This window comes from Lactuca virosa, chromosome 6, assembly GCF_052849685.1.
Source record: "Lactuca virosa cultivar CGN04683 chromosome 6, Lactuca_virosa_CGN04683_v6, whole genome shotgun sequence".
Lineage (NCBI taxonomy): Eukaryota > Viridiplantae > Streptophyta > Magnoliopsida > Asterales > Asteraceae > Lactuca > Lactuca virosa.
In genome coordinates this window covers 198314030-198320715 of record NC_136431.1, presented here as the reverse complement: position 1 = coordinate 198320715, position 6686 = coordinate 198314030, and positions in this window count along the sequence as shown.

Sequence of the window (6686 nt, the reverse complement as noted above, 5' to 3'; positions counted from 1 at the left end):
CATCTTTGATTGCTTGAATTTGAGCTTCCTTCAGAATTCCCACAATAGAAGTCACTAGAAGGACTCTCAAGTATCTTGCTATATTTCTTTCATTTGTCACCTTTCTACTTAACAAATATTCCATAACATTAACTTTTCTTGGATGGTAGGAAATTGCATAATCATAATCTTTAAACAACTCAATCCACCGCCTCTGACGCATGTTCAATTCTTTCTGTGAAAAAAAGTACTTCAAGATCTTGTGACCAAAAAGAAGCTTGCACTTAGTGCTATACAAATAATTCCTCAAGAATTTTAAGGCATGAACGATTGCTGCAAAATCTAAATCATGAATTGGGTAATTCTTCTTGAGATCTTTCAATTGCCTGGAAGCATACGATATAACTTTACCCCTTTATATGAGAACACACCCAATACCCATCCTTGAAGCATTACTATAAAATTCAAAGTCTTCTACGCCATCAGGTAATGTAAGAATGGGAGCTTCACATAGTTTTTTCTTCAATTCATTGAAGGCTTCATTTTGCTTGTTAATCCACTCATAATTCACATCTTTTCGTGTCAGATAAGTCAAAGAACTTGTCATTCTCGAAAAATTCATGATAAACCGCAGGTAATAGCCCACTAATCCAAGAAAACTTATAACTTTAGCGGGATTCTTTGGCACTTCCCATTTCATCACTGCCTTAATCTTTTTCGGATCAACCTTAATGCCTTCTTTACTCACCACATACCGAAGAAATTGCACTTCATGGATCCAGAATTCACACTTGGTGAATTTTGCATAAAGTTGTTTTTTCTTCAAGGTTTCCAAGACTTGCCCCAAGTGTTCTCTATGTTCCTCCACTGACTTCGAGTAGATAAGGATGACATCAATAAATACAATCACGAACTTATCTAGATAAGGATTGGATACTCGATTTATAAGGTACATAAAAGCTGCTGGAACATTGGTTAAGCCGAAATTCATCACCAAAACTCAAAATTTCCGTAACGTGTTCGAAAAGCGATATTCTCCACATCTTCACTCTTTACTATAAATTGGTGATAACCAGATTGTAAGTCAATCATTAAGAAGTAACAGGCTCCTTGCAGCTGGTCGAAGAGATAATCAATTCTTGGTAGAATATATTCATTCTTAATTGCCACCTTGTTTAAATCACGATACTCAATGCACATCCTCATAGATCCATCTTTCTTTTTCACAAAGAGGATACGAGCTCCCCAAGGCGATGAGCAAGGTCTAATAAATCCCTTCTCCAATAATTCTTGGATTTGGATCATTAATTCTTACAGTTCTAATGATGGTAACTGGTAAAGGGCTTTGGCAATGGGTAATGTTCATGGTACCAAATCAATACATAAATCCTCTTAACGATCGGGTGGCAATCCAGGTAGGTCTTCAGGTAATACTTTTAGGAATTCTTTAACCACATGAATGTCTTCTTTAGAAACTTTTCCTTTTTTTTGAATCCACGACATATGCCAAATATGCATAGCCTGCTTTTGTCAAACATCTTCTCGCCTTAGCTATATTAATCAAAGATTTAGGTATTCTTTTCATATCCCTATATATTAACATTTGTTCCCTTTCAAGTGTATTTACCCATACCATCTTCATTCCATAAAGAATGTCAACGTCAAACTTGGACAGCGAATCCATGCCTACAATTACATCAAATTCTCCAAGTTGCATAGGGATGAGGTCTATCTTGAACTCAACTCCACCACATTAGAGTGTAACCTCGGGGTATCCTCTTCTTACTATAATTTATTTCCAATCCACAATCTCCACCACTAATCCTCTTGCCAATTCTCAGGATGGAATATTAAGTTTATCATAAAAGCCAAGAGACACATACGAGTGGGTTGCCCTAGAGTCAAAAGGCAACAATACAGGAAATTTGTTTATTAAGAAAGTACCTGACGACAATATTGTAACATCCTTAAACCACAACTATTGTTCCATATAAGAGTATCCCATAGATCAAAAGTACATAAAATGGAGGATGTGTACGGTTACACCTTCACCTTCCCGTTATCGCCCGAACCTGAAACCACAACTAAAAACCATATGCCAAATCTTAGTGAGTTTCCTTAAATCACCAACACATAAACATACAACATATATAACAACATGTTGGGTCCAATCAACCATCGAGTTGGAATAACCCATGCCCAATCAACCATCGGGTTGGAATGGCAATATACTATAGGTGCAGTCAACCATCAGGTTAGAATACCCCAAGCCCAATCAACCTCGGGGTCCAGTCATCCTCAGGATGGAATACCCTCAGTTTAAATTCCAATATACAACGGGTCTAGTCATCCTCGGGATGGAATACCCTCGGGCCCAATCAACCATCGGATTGGAATTCCCCCGGTCTGCTGACTCCGCATAAAGCAGTAAAGCCTCAACCACCAACCAAGTATGTGCACACATAGCATATAAACATATAATCAGTCAACAGACAATCAGGCAGATCTATAAATCACTAAGCATAGCATCATCCTATCTACCAGGGTACCGATATAATAGATCACTACGACATGATAACATATTATCACATAACAGGATATCTAATCCAATGGGTCGACGTTGGTTCCTGCGACCCGTAAGTACAGTGAGGAAAACTCACCTAACAGACCGGACAAAAGTTGATGAGGACTCGACTCTGAATCTCTCTAACCGTCACCTATCCAACCAAATGACCAATCTTAATTAAAATCCCAAAAGACCCAAAATACCCTTAAGTAACACTTGGTCAAAGTCAAAGTCAAACTAGTCAAATCAACTGAGTCAACCTGTAACATTCCGTTTAAAATCAATTAAATAAATAATAAACTCTAAAGCCCCGAGATGTAATATTTAGCAGGGTGTTGGGTTCGGGGAGCCAAATGTTATATATTGAATTTTCGGGGGTTAAAGTGTAATTTTTGGGATTTATTTTCTAAAGATTTTCAGAAGTCATGGGTTGTTTGGTAACAATTAGGCTTAATATGAAAGGATTTATGGAAGCAGGGGCTAAAGAGTAAATTATGGACCTAAGTTGAAAAGGTTTTGTAGAGGAGGGGCCATTTGGTAACCTAAGGACTTCAGTTGAAAGGATTTTGAATGGCTGGGGCTAAAAGGGTAAATTATGGATTCGTTTTGAAAGAAAAGGGAGAAGGAGGGACCATTTCTGTCGTTATGGGATAATGTTTTATGGGGCTCAGGGTATATAAGTCGTCACTCCCGTCCAAACCCTAATCATATCCATGTTTCAGCCGTCACCTTCACTTCTTCGACTTTCGGCGCCGCACTTCCACCACGGTTGAAGTCGCCAACCACCGAAGCCATCACCACAAACTTGTTGGGTTTAGCAAACTACAACATCCTATGGTGCACATACAACCCTAAATAGCTTGGATCTATGTTTTCACTAATTATACATGCAATGATGTTTCCAACGTACTAACCCTATAACTAGCATGCAATTGACATATACCATACAAGATACTAGTTACGGTAACATACCTTTTATGTAGCTTGAAGTCTTAATGTATTTGGCCTTATGAGCTTAGCCCCAATAGAGTGGAAGCCTCAAATGAAGTCACAACACATCATGAACAAAGGTGGAACTTGAGAGAGAATCTCCATGCACCAAAAACACCTCTATGAACTCCAAGTACAAGCACGCAGGCGTTTTTTAGGTTAGGAGCATGTATTTATATGTTGGATTTCAAGGTTCATGGGTATAACCCAAATCCATACCCATGGGTTTATGATCCATGGTTCATGTGGCCCAACTCTTTATGTATCCATACATAAACTTGGTCCAACATGGATCATAAGCCCAACACAAATAAATATAACTAATTATCATAATTAGTCCCCATAGATTTAATTAGTCTCTTTTGATCACTAAATTAATTCCAAATTAATTCTTGATCAATACTAATTAAAACATATAATTTCATATTAGTATATTATAACTTATAATATATTAATAAATCATATATAACCTTTCTCTCAAGAGTCCATCCTAACAAATTGTCCTGATGATATGCAACCCAAATGGACCATGCTACTCTCAGGTCGAGTACATACCAATAATAGTTATGGGCTTAGACATCTAGTCTAACAGAACCTGCTCCTGCCACTATCTTCGGCCGATGGCGCAACTGCCGATGTTGTTCCATTGCTGATGATGACGACGAACGGTGGCTGTCGCTGCTGCCGTTCGTGGTTAAAGAAGAGCGAACCTCTCCCATTTCCTTCTCCGATTCTGTTCCAGTACTTCGCTGATGCGCTTCCGATGACTACTCCAGCCGCCGCCTTTCCGTTTGACTGCCACCATCCTTTATTCTCTTCCTTCTCCATCTCTTTATGATGTCGCGCCGCTGCCTGTTTCCTTTAAGAAAAGTTGTCGTCGGATGCTAGGCTTTTGTTGCTGCTGTGAAACGCCGTTAGCTGTGACTGTGCCCGCCTCCTAGTGTCGCTACCGCCAACACTACCACTGTTGTCGCCTTCTTGTGTCACTGTCGCCACCGTACGCCACCAGGTGGGTGGCTGGGTCCATTTTGCAGACAAAAAATGTGTGTGTGTGTAATTCTACTATGAGTGTGTGTTGTGTGTGGGGTTGTCTAGCTGGAATTCACAAGAAAAGCCACCACCACCATGACGTGGTGGCTGCCTACTTGTACCACCGTCGGCCACCATAAGGGTGGTTGTGAGTGTGTGTGTGTGTATCTTATTATGTGTGTGTTTATCTTTGAATATTGTTGTACAATTGTAATTAGTGGCCAGAATAATCAAGGAAATTCATAACCACCACCGTGAGGTGGTGGGCGCCACCGCAAGCAGCCGTTGACCACCACTACCCGAGGTGGTAGTGGGTGGTGCCTGACTTATTTAACCGTAATTGACTTAATGAGACCCTAGTTATCCTAAAGACCTAATTTGGATTAATTGGCTTGTAATTAGGGTTTGGAAAACCCTAATTTTGGAAATGTGTCTTTTGGATTCGTCGGGACCTGCGTTTGGACCATTGGATTTGGAATGTTGAATTACGCCCAGCCACGTAGTATGTTTGGACTAGTGGAGTGGTGGACTTAATGGATTAAGTCCTTAATGGGTTAAGTAGGAACACTTAACCCTAATCGTCATTTTATGTGAAAAAACCTAATTGGGTTTGGGTTCATGTTGGGCCATTTCTTGGACTAAGCTGTTGTGCGCCTTCGTGGGCCAATTGGGAACATATTTATGGACTAAAGAAATTATTGGGCTTTAGGATAAGGCCCATTGGAAAGGCTTAGGCCCAATTTGGAAAATTGGGCCATAATTGGGCCTTGATGATTATGAGATATTGGACCATCGGAATACCAATTTTTTGGACTAGAATAAATGGTTGGGCCTTAAGATAAGTCCATGTACAGGTTTGGGCCCAATTTGGAAAGTTGGGCCATATGTTTAGCCTTGGTTTATTGATTGGTTTTTGGGCCATCAGAGTGTGTGTTTGGACCTTGGTTTTGGACCAAGTTAGGTTAAGGGTAAAATAGTCTTTTTACCCCAAGCATGGACTTATGGTTATGTATTGAAACCCAATTATTAATTGGTTGTTATTTTGATGATGACAATTCGGGAATCTGTCAACCATCAGCTAGAGTTTTATCCGCGGGACTTCGATAGTGTGAGGTGAGTCTCCTCACCATACCAATGGGTCGAAGGCACCAAGGTCGGCCCATTTATTTAGTTGTGGTGATTATTGTGAATGTGCTATCGATACATTGCATATTTATGTGAAGACCATGTGGGGGTTCCCATGGCAGTTAGTTAAGACCATGTGGGGGTTCCCATGGCAATTAGTTATATGTAGTATGCCAGTTGTCTTCGTGACTCTTGCATGTAGTGACTACTTGTGAATTTGCTGTCAGTATGTTATGTATTTATGTGAAGACCATGTGGGGGTTCCCATGGCAGTTCGTTAAGACCATGTGGGGGCTCCCAAGGCCCATTATGTGATATGTGTTATAATAGTTGCTTATGTGATATGTGATATTCTAGTAGTCTCTGTGATACTTGCATGGAAGACCCCGGGGGGTTCCCGAGGCAGTTGGATATCAGAACATGTGGGGGTTCACATTGCATTCCAGGCTATGACAACGTGGGGGTTCCCATGGTAGTGGGCTAAGATCATGAGGGGGTTCCTATGGCACCCGGTGTAAGACCTTGGAGGGTTTCCATGGCATTCTTATATGTTTGTGAGACCATGTGGGGGTTCCCATGGTTGTGGGTTAAGACCACGTGGGGGTTCTAGTGGCACCCATAGTAAGACCCTGGAGGGTTTCTAGGGCATCCCTATATGTTTGTATGCATGACTTATGTAGTTGATATGATTTATGTGATTATGTGTATAAGACCGTAGAGGGTTTCCATGGCATCCTTATATGTGTATATGCAAGGTTTATGCGGTTGATATGGTTTATGTGATTATGTGGGGTATGCTCTGGGGAACTCACTAAGCTTCGTGATTACAGTTTTGTTTATGGTTTCAGGTATCATTGTTTTGGAAAGGAAGGGCTCAGCTTGATCGTAGTGCACACACCCTTTTTTTTCCGCAATAATCGATTTTGGGATGAACTCTGATAAATGTTTTAAATTAGCAATGTTTTAGAAAGCTTGGATTTAAAAGTTATATGTGTTT